The sequence below is a fragment of the Euleptes europaea genome, chromosome 14 (genome assembly GCF_029931775.1).
Source record: "Euleptes europaea isolate rEulEur1 chromosome 14, rEulEur1.hap1, whole genome shotgun sequence".
NCBI classification, from domain to species: Eukaryota; Metazoa; Chordata; class Lepidosauria; order Squamata; family Sphaerodactylidae; genus Euleptes; species Euleptes europaea.
The window spans coordinates 5,223,195-5,237,103 of record NC_079325.1 but is presented as its reverse complement, the minus strand read 5'-3'; the positions used below and the strand labels follow the sequence as shown (position 1 = coordinate 5,237,103).

The following is a 13,909-nucleotide window of genomic DNA, read 5'->3' as shown; positions in this document are numbered from 1 at the left end:
ACCAGGGTCATCTTGTCCAACCCCTTGCACAATGCAGGATATTCACAACTACCTCCCCCCCCATGCCCCCAGTGACCCACACCCCTAGTGACCAGAAGATGGCCAAGATGCCCTCTATCTCACGATCTGCCTAAGGTCATAGAATCAGCATTGCTGACAGATGGCCATCTAACATCTTCTTAAAAACCTCCAGGGAAGAAGAGCTTACCACCTCCCGAGGAAGCCTGTTCCACTGAGGAACCGCTCTAACTGTTAGAAATTTCTTCCTACTGTCTAGACAGAAACTCTTTTGATTTAATTTCAACCTGTTGGTTCTGGTCCGAACATCTGGGGCAACAGAAAACAACTTGGTACCATCCTCTATACAACAGCCCTTCAAGTACTTGAAGATGGTTCTCATATCCCCTCTTCTCCTCTCCAGGCTAAACATACCTAGCTCCTTCAACCTTTCCTCCTAGGACGTGGTCTTCAGACCCCTCACCACCTTTGTTGTCCTCCTCTGGACACGTTCTAACTTGTCTACATCCTTCTTAAATTGCGGTGCCCAAGACTGAACACAGTACTGTAGGTGAGGTCTAACCAGAGCAGAGTAAAAGTGATACCAACAAGATTTCCGGGGATTAAGCTTTCAAGAGTCAAAGCTCTTTCAAAGGGAGCTTGGAGACTTAAATGCTTCTACCCCAGAAATCGTGATAGATGCAACTGGTCTCAGATCTTGCTCTTCTACAGCAGATCAACACGACTGCCCACCTGAAAAGATTTGAACTGCAGCCTCTCCAGCTCCCAAAGTACCCTCTTAACTGTGAACAATATTTTGTCTTAATCATCTCCTTCCAAAACGTTCCTTCCATGTAGCATTGGTCATTTTTAAAGTTCCCCAGGATGGCAGCTACAATATTTCTCCATCTCCCTCGGTTTGGTAGAAAAAAATACAGTACCTTCCTTTCTGACGTACCACACACTCTCTGCTCCAATGGGGTTCCTTCCAAGTATCAAAACGAACCATTTTACAGATAAACGATTTACACAGACCACGCAGTGGATGACCCGATGCCGGCCCATTTGAATTAATTCCAGCGTTTCTATTAAAACGCCATTTACTAAAGGGAAGTGGAAAGGTAATTATGGTCCCCCGGCCTTAAATCACTCTGTCGCTGAATTATTAAAGGGAAGAATTAAAAATAATCAGGCTATTCCATTATACTTCATAGAATGGAAATTAAAGGTGTAAGAATGTTTTGTCTTTGTGTCGGATTTAAGTATTCATTTTCAAGATTTATGAAGAAATTGAAATTATTCTCGCTGCATGTGCTGCGCGCACGCTTTATGAAAGACGCAGGCAGGCATGTACAAAATAATTTGAGAAAAACCACTCTTGTAACATTAGAAGAAAGAGGGGATGGGAAAAGGGATTTAATATTTATAAAAAGGGAGAGTACGGTAGAGTGTTTTGCATTTTAATCCCTTTTCTCCTTCTGCACAATTACACCTCCAAGTGATACGCCGGGAGCGAGATTAAAGCAGCGACTAATTTGAGATCGGCAGCTGTAAAAACGCGAGGTTGGCTCTCCCGCAGAAGAATCGTTCTGGGGCTTGTTTGCTGGGCACGAGGGAGATCGTGTGCTTTGCTTTTGACATTCATGGGGACATGTCTACTTGCAGCGAGTCAGCATACCCACGTAAATATATATATCACACAAGGGATGAGTCTTGGCTGAATCTAGCTTAGGATCCTTTTCCCTAACATGGTGGTGGTGGTGGTGGTGGTGGTGGTGGAAAGTGTTGTCATGTTGCAGCCAACTTATAGTGACCCCGTAGGGCATTCAAGGCAAGAGATGAAGAGAGGTGGTTGGCCATTTCCTGCCTCTGCGTAGCAACCCCGGACTTCCTTGGGGGACTCTCATCCAAATACTAACCAGGGCTGGCCCTGCTTAGCTTCAGAGCTCTGACGAGATCAGGCTAGCCTAGACCATGCTGGTCAAGGCAGATAAACAGAGGTGGTTAGCCACTGCCCACCACTGTGTAGCAGCCCTGGAGTTCCTTGGTGGGCTCCCATCCAAATACTAACCAGGGCCGACTCTTCTTAGCTTCTGAGATCTGACGAGATCAGGCTAGCCTAGACCATCAAGGTCAAGGAAGGAGATGAATGGAGGTGATTTGCCATTGCCCACCACTGTGTAGCAGCCCTGGACTTCCTTGGTGGTCTCCCATCCAATTTCTTGGACAGAACGGCTCCGGTTGGGGGGCTGCTTTACATCATGAAACAGAGGGTAAAGGCAGGCATGCCTTTCAACAGGGGTGGACTGGGATGTTTAAAAAACCCTGGGAAAAGCAGAGCTAAGTAGTGCCGTCCATGGCTCAGGGACCACTTGTTATGTCTAGGGCTGCCAACTTCCAGGTGGAGCATGGAGATCACCTGGAATTACAACTCATCTCCATACTACAGACACTGGTTCCCCTGCTGGAAATTGTGGAACTCCCTGCCCCAGGATGTGGTGATGGCTGCCAACTTGGAAGGCTTTTAGAGGGGACTGGACATGTTCGTGGAGGAGAGGGGTATCCATGGCTACTAGACAAAATGGATACTAGTCATGATGCATACCTATTCTCTCCAGGATCAGAGGAGCAGGCTTCACCCTAACCTACCTCACAAGGAACTTGTGAGGATAAAATAGAGGAGAATTATGTAAGTTTATTTGGGGTCCTCGTTGGAGAGAAAGGCAGGGTATAAATGAATTAAATAAATACAATAAAACCAAAATTGGCCATCAAGTTCCCCAAACCTCCTCTCCTAGTGCACCCTCTTCCACCCCACTGGTTTTGTGACCCACCTACAAGAGAGTCATGATCCACTTTTCCCTCCTGATCCCCATTTCCCAACACATAGGGTTGCCAACTCTGAGTTGGGAAATTCCTGGAGATTTGGGGGTGAAGCCTGGGGTTTAGGGAGGGGAGGGACCTCAGTGGGTATATTGCAATACAGTCCACCCTCCAAAGCAGCCATTTCCTCCTTGAGAATTGGTCTACGTACTCTGTGTAATTCTGAAAAGTCTCCAGGCCCCACCTGGAGGTTGGCAACCACAACAACTAAGCAAGTGTTGTTGTGGTGGTGCTGGTGGTGGTGGTGGTGGTGGTGGTGGAGAAGAAGAAGAAGAAGAAGAAGAAGAAGAAGAAGAAGAAGAAGAAGAGTTGGTTTTTATATGCCGACTTTCTCTACCACTTAAGGAAGAAACTGGTTTACAATCCCCTTCCCTTCCCCTCCCCACAACAGGCACCCTGTGAGGGAGGTGTGGCTGAGACAGCTCTAAGAGAACTGTGACTGGCCCAAGGTCACACAACTGGCTTCATGAGTAGGAGTGGGGAATCAAACCCAGTTCACCAGATAAGCATCCGCCACATGTATTGGAGTGGGAAAATCAAACACAGTCCTCCAGATTAGAGACCACCGCTCCAAACGACTGCTCTTAACCACTACGCCAAGCATTGCATTTAGGAGCAAAAGCTATTCTGGAGGCCAGACAGAAGCCCCTAGAGGTTGGGTTGCCAACCTCCAGGTACTAGCTGGAGATCTCCTCCTATTACAATGGATGTCCAGCTGATAGAGATCAGTTCACCTGGAGAAAAGGGCTGCTTTGGCAATTGGACTCTATGACATTGAAGTCCCTCCCCTCCTCAAACCCCACCCTCCTCAGGCTCTGCCCCAGAAACCTCCCACTGGTGGCAAAGAGGGACCTGGCAGCCCTACCTGGAGACAATGTGGTGCACCTGGGCCTGCCCTTATCTTAGCAATCTCCTATGAAGGTTGAATGCCCTCCAGCTGCTGATCTGATTCCTGCCTTTGCTGGGCACGTCTCCGTCAGCCCCTCTGAAGATCTTCCCTTTTGAGCTCCTCGTCTTCGGCATTTTCCACCTCCTGTTTTTGCATTCTGCACAGAACTCCAACGAAGAAGCCTCTGGGGTTGGGGATTTATTAGCCCTTTAACGGCCTGGAAAGAACCTACGAGGCTTGTAATAAGACTTCCCCATCTCCAGGGCCTTGCCTTTAAAGTCATCCAAAGGCCTCGCAAGTTGTAATTCTGCCTTGTGACTCACCACCGCCTTCCCTTCCTATTTGTGGGGGGGCGGAGGGGGGCTGAGAAAAGAGGAGAGGGAAAGTGACTTGCCAGAGGTCACATTCACACTCACAGAGAGAGAGAGAGAAGAAATAGTGAGTACAGAATGTAATAAGGCCCTGGCATCTGGAGAGCAAGGGCTCTGTTGTAACCTGATGAGATTACTCCGTGGTATTGCCGGAGAGGTCTGTGTGTAGAACGAGGATTGCCAACGTTTCTTGAGCGGCAGGGTTCCCATGTTTTGAATGGGCAAGAATTCTAGCAATAACTTTTACCCTCTGCTTGGAGATATAGGGCGAAAACGCACGGTCGCTTGAGCCTCCTTTCTTCCCTGTTCCAGCCAGCATTCAGCCAGGATCGAACGCACGAACGTGCGTTCGATCCTGGCTGGATCCTGGCTGGAACAGGGAAGAAAGGAGGCTCAAGCGACTGTGCGTTTTCGCCCATAGTGATTATTAGGGTTTCCAGCTCCGGGCTGGGAAATACCTGGAGATTTTGGGGGTGGAGTCTGAGGAGGGCAGGGTTTGGAGCAGGGAGGGACTTCAATGCCATAGAGTCCAATTGCCAAAGTGGCCATTTTCTCCAGAGAAACTGATCTCTATCCCCTGGAGATCTGTTGTAATAGCTAGGGTTGCCAATCTCCAGGCACTAGCTGGCGATCTCCTGCTATTACAACTGATCTCCAGCCGATAGAGGTCAGTTCCCCTGGAGAAAAATGGCCGCTTTGGCAATTGGACTCTATGGCATTGAAGTCCCTCCCCAAACCCCGCCCTCCTCAGGCTCCACCCCAAAAACCTCCTGCCGATGGTGAAGAGGGAACTGGCAACCCTAGTAATAGCTGGGTAAACCCTAGTAATAGCTGGGTAAACCTTAGTAATAACCACCACCTGGAGGTTCAGAAAAAATAGAGCAACTCAGGCTATTCTATTCACTACGAAAATATAGAATAGCCTGAGTTGCTCTATTTTTTCTGTACCACCTGGAGGTTGGCAACCCTAGTGATTGTGGAGGGCTTCACCTGGAGGATGCCATAAACTGAACGCAGGACTTTCTGCATGCCAAGCAGCTGCTCTCCCACGGTGGCTGGCAGCATGTCCGGGCTCTCCTCGAGCGGGAGCCGCCAAGCCACTCCTGCTTTGCGCCGCCAGTGTCTGTCCTGCGCGGTGCGAGCGGCAGCGAGACTGGAGCTGGCTCCGGCTACCTGCGCCACCCCCGGCCCTGCCCTCGGAGGAGGAGTCCCACCGGGGCAGCCTCCGCCCTTGCTTCTCACCCAGAACTGCTGCTGCTTGCGCGGCCTGGCCAACTTCCCTGAGGCTGCAGTAAGTGGGCGATCCTGAGGTGACACGGCAATATTGCCTTGCTTTCCCGCCATCTCAGGGATTCCTCCCCTGCTACGATTGCCAAAGATAGGACTTTTGGGAGGACTTTGATTCACAGGCACTTAACACACACACACACACAATTGCCAACCTCCAGTTGGGGCCTGGGAATCTCCCGGGATTACAACCAACCGCTGCTCTACACAGATCAGTTCCCCTGGAGAAAACGGCAGATTTGGAGGGTGGACTCCATGGCATTATACCCCGCTGAAATCCCTCCCCAAACTCCGCTATCCCCCAGATCTCCAGGAATTTCCCGGCCTGGAGTTAGCAACCGTATCCCCAGGGCATACTCCTTACAAGCACAGTGCATTTTTCCCAGGAGAAAACTGTTCCAAAACCTCAGTATTAAGGTTAAATTGTCGTGTTGGCACTTTGCGATAAATAAGTGGGTTTGGGGTTGCCGTTTGGGCACTCGGTCTCTAAAAGGTTCACCATCACTGGTAAAAATCAATGTATCAAAAAAATGCAAAAGCAAATACAAAATATCTCTGTCTACATAAAATACCAAGACAAATCAGAAGTGCACAATCAATAAAATATCTCTGTCTCCATAAAACATCAAAGCAGATCAGAAATGCATGACCAGACTCGTGTTGATGATGTCTTCTTCAGTGGTCATCAAATATAGACAGTATACCACAATGAAACATTACTAGGAGGCAAGAAATATGGGCTGAGTAAAGAGCCAGGGCTGTTCTGCAGAGCAATATGCAAACCTCATCCGGAAAGCAATGTTAATGTAGCAGGTGTCCCCTTTTCCTGCTTATCCCCTTTTCCTGCTTCTTTTTTAATTATGGATGTATTGAATTTTGTATGCTGGCCAATGGCTGTAAATAAAAGTATCTATCTCTCTATCTAATGTAGCAGGTTTCTTCCATGGGGGGCAGGGGGATGCCGGGGATTGAACCTGGGACCTTCTGCATGCCAAGCAGATGCTCTACCACTGAGCCACAGTCCCTCCCAGATCCAGGGATGGTCAGTCCTGTTGGGAAGTTCCCAATGGAGAACAGATGATGCTGATTTACATAGACTCAGACCATTGGTCCATATTGTTCATTATTCTCTGGATCCAACTGGCACAGGCTCTCCAGTAGATGAAGTTCTTTCCCAGCACCAGTCCCTGATATTCCTTTAACTGGAGATAGTATTTATCTGTTTGCTTGCAACATTAAGATACTGCTTTTCTCCCCAACAGGACCTAAAGAGATAGTGTGGTGCAATGGTTAAGAGTGGTGGACTGACAGCAGCTCTCCAGGGTCTCAAGCAGATGTCTTTCACATCACCTAGTTGCCTAGTCCCTTTAACCTGAGACGCTAGGGATTGAACCTGGGGCCTTCTGCATGCCAAGTAGATGTTCTACCTCTGAGCCAGAGCCCCTCTCCTAAGCCATGGTCCTTCTCTCACTCCAGTCATCAGGTTCTGGGAGTAGGAAAGGAATGTCCTCCAGAGACCTTGGTGAGCAGCTACAATTCAGACTTGATAAAACAGGGCCAGAAGGATCAGTGATCTGATTCTGTATAAGGCAGCTTCACATCTTCATACACATTTCATACCTTTGCACACAAACTCTGCTCTAGTTGCCTTGGAGATCCAGGCTGGCTTTTTCTTGCACCTCACTCAAAGCCCATAATCCAAATAGCCCATCGGCAAGTCTGAGAGCATACCCTGTGCACAATGAATAAAAAATTTGGCCCAAGGCAACCTGTCAGCTGTCTAAACTTTGCAAGCTTTTTTGTTTGCCTTTTCAATATCCATTTCTCTGCCTGCGAAGAACACAGGCAGGATGCTGCTGCAATTGTCTTGTTTGTGGGCTTCCTAGAGGCACCTGGTTGGCCACTGTGTGAACAGACTGCTGGCCTCGATGGGGCTTGGTCTGAACCAGCAGGGCTTTCTTATGTTCTTATGTTAACATTCAAAGTAGTGGACTCCAGACCAGCCTATGAGGAGAAGGAGGAGGAGTTGGGTTTTATATGCTGGCCTTCTCTACCACTTAAGGAAGAATCAAACTGGCTTACAATCACCTTCCCTTCCCCTCCCCACAAGAGACACCCTGTGAGGGAGGTGGGGGCTGAGAGAGTTCAGAGAGAACTGTGACTAGCCCAAGGTCACCCAGCTGGCTTCATGTGGAGGAGTGGAATCTCACACTGGGCTCCTTGAAGTGGCAATTGCATGCATGCGCATGGCCGCACATGGCGCAATTATGTCACTTCCGGGTTTACCCCGGAAGCGCCGCATCACGATGGGACACTTTAGCACTCAACCCCCCAAAACGCATAGCCCTGTCCCAAAAACCACCCACCAGTAGAGAGAGGGAACGAAGAAGAAGAAGAAGAAGAAGAAGAGGAGGAGGAGGAGTTGGTTTTTATATGCTGACTTTCTCTACCACTTAAGGGAGAATCAAACCAGCTTGCAATCACTTTCCCTTCCCCTCCCCACTACAGACACCCTGTGAGCTAGGTGAGGCTGAGAGAGTGTGACTAGCCCAAGGTCACCCAACTAGCTTCCTGAGTAGGAGTGGGGGAACAAATCTAGTTCACCAGATTAGCCTCCACCACTCATGTGGAGAAGTGGGGAATCAAACCCAGTTCTCCAGATCAGAGTCCACAGCTCCAAACCCCTGCTCTTAACCACTACACAACACTGGCTCTCAAGCATCCCTACCCAAGGTCCCTCCCAGGTTTGCCTCTGCATAACATGTGAAACGGCCATGAAATACAGCCCATGACTCAGTCCTGCTGTATATTTACAAATATGACAAATTTTTCAAATGTAGGCCTGTTCAACATTAACTGGTGTGAGATTCCAAATTTTTCATTGGGAAGGAGGAAATTAAGGTGGAATTACTTTGCAAGTAGATGCTGAACAGTATTGTAACGCACGACCCTCAGAGAACAAGCCCTCCTCCAGGTCTCCACTCCGTACACACTCCCTCCTGGATCGGGAACACCCCGGTTCACCAGGGCATTGGATCCATCTGTTAATTACATGCAGGGATCAACCAAAAAGGTTACTGGGAAGCCACCAACCAGTTCATAAGGAGTTTGGGACATTTGATGCGCAGGCAAACTAATCCTAGGATCAGCTCGCTATAATCGTTCCCATCAAATGTGACAAGTTCATCTGGCAAACTCGTTCATGGTGAACTTTGTAGCATTCCAGTTCTTGGGGGGAAATGCCAGTCCTTTTAACTGAGAGGACGATTTGATAAAACTCCATTCTCAGATAGGCCATGTGCCTGTGCATCAGGAGCAATCGAGACGATCAATCACCTTCTATTATTTTGTGATCAGTGGTCTGTACCCAGGGCCCTCTGGATTGTTCCTATTCTATCAAAGCATCATCTTCCTGCTGACCCCTGGGTGGTTTCAATACTGATGGGAGATTTCGAACCAGAAATTACAAGAGGGTCGCCAAATATTTGACAATAGTACTGTCTTTAAAGACACGAAAAAGTTAAATTACGTGCTAAACAGAGATATTATCAACGTACTGTTTATACCGCTATCCCTTTAAGCTATTTATTTATTGTTATATTTGTAATTTTAAAAGGATTTATGAATCCCAAGATTTTAAAGTCATATTGTCTACAATATTTTAACATTCTATAATGTTGTAAATTTTGTCTTTATCTTATGAATGTTGCGCTCAAGGTCTTTGGCCATAGGAACTTGAAATAAAGGAAAGGATCCAGCCAGTCCTTTGACTAAAGGCTGTTTGGGATTTTGTTTTCCATGTGATGCTATTTACCTCCATTCCATGAAAGGCATAATCTGCCCATTTCCACACTGTGAAAGTGATGGGGCTTTTTTTTCTTCAGGGCTGTTGGCAACCCTCGTGCCAGCCCTATTCTCCATCCCTGCCCCATGGAGCATTTCCTAGCACATAACAGGGCGGCCCCGCTGCAGCCCCATGATTGGGGCAGCCTGGGATGTTCGCTTTCGTGCTGGAGTTCTCTTACGCTCCTCCGGCTTCTCGATGCAGAGCATTAAATACTGATTAGCTATGACACACTTGCTTGTAACCTTTTCATTAGGAAATTATGTTTAATAGAAATTGTTCTGACACCTCTCAGTGGCGTTTCCTCGCAATTCATTACAAGCACACAAAGGCAGGAAGGGAGAAGAGAGGAGAAAGGAGCCGGTTCCTGCAGTAACGGCAGAAGGAGGTCTCTGCATGGAGGGAAATTATTTAATTTGGGGAGGGGAGAGAAAAAACACATGGGATAAATACCACAATGGCAGGTTACAGGAGCTGCCTGAAGCCATGGAAAGGGAAGCAGGAAGAGCCAAGCCGTCAGCTGCCTTTCCTCCTTGGACATGAAACTGGGCTACATGCTTGCAAAGAAGGAATGGCCTACCAGAATTACAACTGATCTCCAGACTTTAGAGATCAGTTCCCCTGGAGAAAATGGCAGCTTTGGCAATTGGGCTCTATAGCATTATACCCTGATGAGGTCCCTCCCCTCCCCAAAACCTGCCCACCCCAGGCTCCAACCCCAAATCTCCATGAATTTCCCAACCCAGAGTTGGCTACCCTATATGGTTGGCAACCTCCAGGTGCTAGCTGAAGATCTCCTGCTATTACAACTGATTTCCAGGTGGCAAATGTCAGTTCCCCTGGCAAAAATGGCAGCTTTGGCCATTGCACTCTATGGCATTGAAGTCCCTCCCCTCCCCAAACCCCACCCTCCTCAGGCTCCACCCCCAAACTCTCCAGGTATTTCCCAAACCAGAGCTGGCAACCCTACTAGCCTACCATCTACACACACACAAGCACACACACACAAATCCTTGAGCCTCATTATAATAATAATCCATGCATTGCCTTTTCAAACACAGTAAATTTTTAATAGCACAAAAACCCATGCCAAATGCACCTAGGAGAGGGGAATCTTCAGGAGGCATACATTTACAAATAATTAGGGACTGCTAGCTTAAGGGGGAGAGCACTGAGCTTCCTTCCTTTTCCCAGAGGTGACACTTTAAAACATTCCAGAGGATTTACGGATTCTTAAGGGTGTTGTGCAACCCATTCTTGGCAAAGCGAAACCCTTCCTCTTCATTGAACCCGTGTGACCCCATCCCTTTCCTAATTAGGGTTGCCCACCTCCAGGTACTAGCTGGAGATCTCCTGATATTACAACTGATCTCCATCCGAGATCATGGAGAAAATGGCCGGTTTTGCAATTTGACTCTATGGCATTGAAGTCCCTCCCCTCCACAAACCCCGCCCTCCTCAGGCTCCACTCCCAAAAACCCCAAGAGTAAAGTGATACCATCACTTTGCGTGATCTGGACACTATATTTCTCTTTTTCTATTGTTAATGCCAATAAAGGTACTGTTTACTGTTTACTGTTACTATATTTCTGTTGATACAGCCCAAGATCGCATTTGCCTTTTTAGCTACCGCATCACACTGCTGACTCATGTTCAGTGTTTGCCCTCTTTGGGAAATAGTGCACCAGCCACCATGGTGTAGTGGTTAAGAGTGGTGGTTTCAAGCGGTGGACTGTGATCTGGAGAACCAGGTTTGATTCCCCACTCCTCCACATGAGCAATGGAGGCTAATTTGGTGAAAAAGGTTGGTTTCCCCGCTCCTACACATGAAGCCAGCTGGCTGACCTTGGGCTAGTCACACACTCTCAGCCCCACCTACCTCATAGGGCGTCTGTTGTGGGGAGGGGAAGGGAAGGAGATTGTAAGCCGATTTGATTCTTTCTTAAGTGGTTGAGAAAGTCGGCATATAAAAACCAACTCTTCTTCTTCTTATCCCCATTTCATAGATGCTTAGTTGAGGCTGAGAGAAAGATGGACAAATGGCACCTAAAAACTTGTGGTAGAAATCCAAGGCCGGTTTTCTGTCCATATGGACTCTTAGCATTGTGCAGCCAAAGCCGAGCACCCCACCCCAGACATTTAATCAAGATTCACAGGGCGGGATGTGGGGGTGTTTACAATATTTTTCTCTAGAGTATGAAAGCACAGAACTGGGGTCACACAGCCCCCCTCCATCCTTCAAGACAGGAAACGTTACACCTGCCACATCCCGGAAGGATGCTGGTTCGGAACTTTTGTTGACCCTTCTGCTTCCCCTCTGCAAATTGTACTATCAGCCAAGCTGCAAAGGGTTTTCTTTTCTTCTTCTTCTTCTAAATATTCATGTATAAATCTAGGTGTGATGATTTAAGCATCTTGCCTCTCTCTTTCCCTCTGTGACAGCGGCAAAGAGTTGCGCTCCATCATTTTTATGGAGCGTCTTAAGTGTTTGAAAACTCTTGTCACATCGCTTCTTTATCTTCTCCTCTCCCCGGGCGAAACAGGACCCCGACTGTCGTGTGGCTCCTCATATGTCTTTCCGTGACTGTCCTTCATTAGCTTTGTCGCTCTTCTCTGAATCCCTTAAACCCCCTCTGGCAACCTGGAAACACAATGAAAGGAGGAGGGGCTGTGGCTCAGTGGTAGAGCATCTGCTTGGTATGCAGAAGGTCCCAGGTTCAATCCCTGGCATCTCCAGTTAAAGGGAGTAGGCAAGTAGGTGATGTGAAAGACCGCTGAAACCCTGGAGAGCAGCTGCTAGTTTGAGTAGACATTACTGACTTTGATGGACCGAGGGTCCGATTCAGTAGAAGGCAGCTTCATGTGTTCAAAGCTTCACCGAGTCCCTGTAAATTCCTGGAGGCAGAGGAGGCCTTTGTGATTCTGGGGCTCTGAGCAAAAGTCCCAGATGGATTCCAAGAACCACAGCCCCAACTACCCTGCCAGGGCCACCCCAGGCTCAAGCGAGGCATGGCCCTCCTCCTATGCAAGGCATATGCAGCTGCCAAGTCAGCCAACACTAGGGTTGTCAACCTCCAGGGGGTGGCTGGAGATCTCCCGGGATGACAACCGATCTCCAGGTGACATAGATCAGTCCACCTGGAGAAAACAGCTGCTCTGGAAGGTGGACTCTATGGCATTATACCCCATTGAAGTTCCTTCCCTTCCCAAACCCCACCCTCCTCTGGCTTCACCCTCAAAAACTCCAGATATTTCTTAACCCGGAGCTGGCAACCCTAGCCACTGCATGAGCCCTGGAAGAGGCAAGTGTGCACACAAACCTGGTGGCCAGTTCTTATGCCAATACTGCGTAGAACAGAGGTATTCATATGACTTAAGCGTTTGCTGCTCCCCCACCTTTCAAAACTGCAGAAAGTTCCACAGGCAGTTTTCTTTGGATGAAAGATCACTGGAGACTGTGTTATTTCCTTTCTTGACAAGTATGTACTCTACACCTAAGTGAAGGCAGAGCCATAAGATCTTCCAGAGAGGAACTGAGGTGGTTGCCCCAGGCTGAGTTTGCTTCAGCCAGCAATGCAGTTCTCCTGCTGTTCTGCCTCTGCCTCTTATTTATGTCTGAATTTACTTCATTTGTAGCTAGGGTTGCCAGCTCCCGTCTTGGAAACCCCTGGAGATTTGGGAGTGTAGCCTGCAGAGGGCAAGGTTTGGGGAGAGGAGGGACCTCAGCAGAGTACAGTCCATCCTCCAAAGCAGCCATTTGCTCCAGGGGAACTGATCTCCATGGTCTGGAGATCAGGTGTAAAAGAGGGAGATCTCCAGGGGAATCCATTGTTCTGAGTTTGCGAATGAACAAGGACCACCAAGGAAAACTTTGCAGAGGAAAGCAATGGCAAACCACCTCTGCTTACTCACTTGCCTTGGAAATCCTATTGGGTCGCCATATGTAAGCTGTGACTTGGCATCACTTTACATGCACACCCCAGCCTTTCTCCTCTGCCCTAATTTACCTGATTGCAATATGCATCGTACCTCTGCATCCTGAGTTCCTTCTTTGCAACACCCCTGCCTCCTTCTGACTGGGATATAAGGGCTCAGAGAACTCCATTCCAACTCTTATCTGATAAAGGGAACTTTGATTCTCGAAAGCTGATACCCCGAAAATCTTGTTGGTCTCTAAGGTGCTACTGGACTCATAGAATCATAGAGTTGGAAGGTGCCATAGAGGCCATCTAGTCGAACCCCCTGCTTAATGCAGGATCAGCCTAGAGCATCCCTGACAAGTGCTTGTCCAGCCTCTGCTCAAAGACTGCCAGAGAGGGGGAGCTCACCACCTCCCTAGGCAGCTGATTCCACTGTCGAACAACTCTTACTGTAAAAAACTTTTCCCTAATATCCAGCCAGTACCTCTCCGCCTGCAATTTAAACCCATTATTGCACGTCCTATCCTCTGCTGCCAACGGGAACAGTTCCCTGCCCTCCTTTAAGTGACAGTCCTTCAAATACTTAAAGAGAGCAATCATGTCCACCCTCAGTCTTCTCTTTTCCAGTCTGAACATTACGAAGTTCCTCAGCCTTTCCTCGTAGGGCTTGGTCTCTGGGCCCCTGATCATCCTTGTTGCTCTCTTCTGTACCCGCCCC

The 13,909-nt window shown here is 48.3% G+C and overlaps 1 non-coding gene across 1 annotated transcript; it reads left to right on the top strand.

Annotated features, from left to right (window-relative positions):
• The first annotated feature begins 11,935 nt into the window (after window positions 1–11,935).
• On the top strand, window positions 11,936–12,007 carry TRNAT-GGU (transfer RNA threonine (anticodon GGU)). Its single transcript has one exon. It is a non-coding gene; the product is annotated as a tRNA-Thr (tRNA).
• Window positions 12,008–13,909: the final 1,902 nt, after the last annotated feature.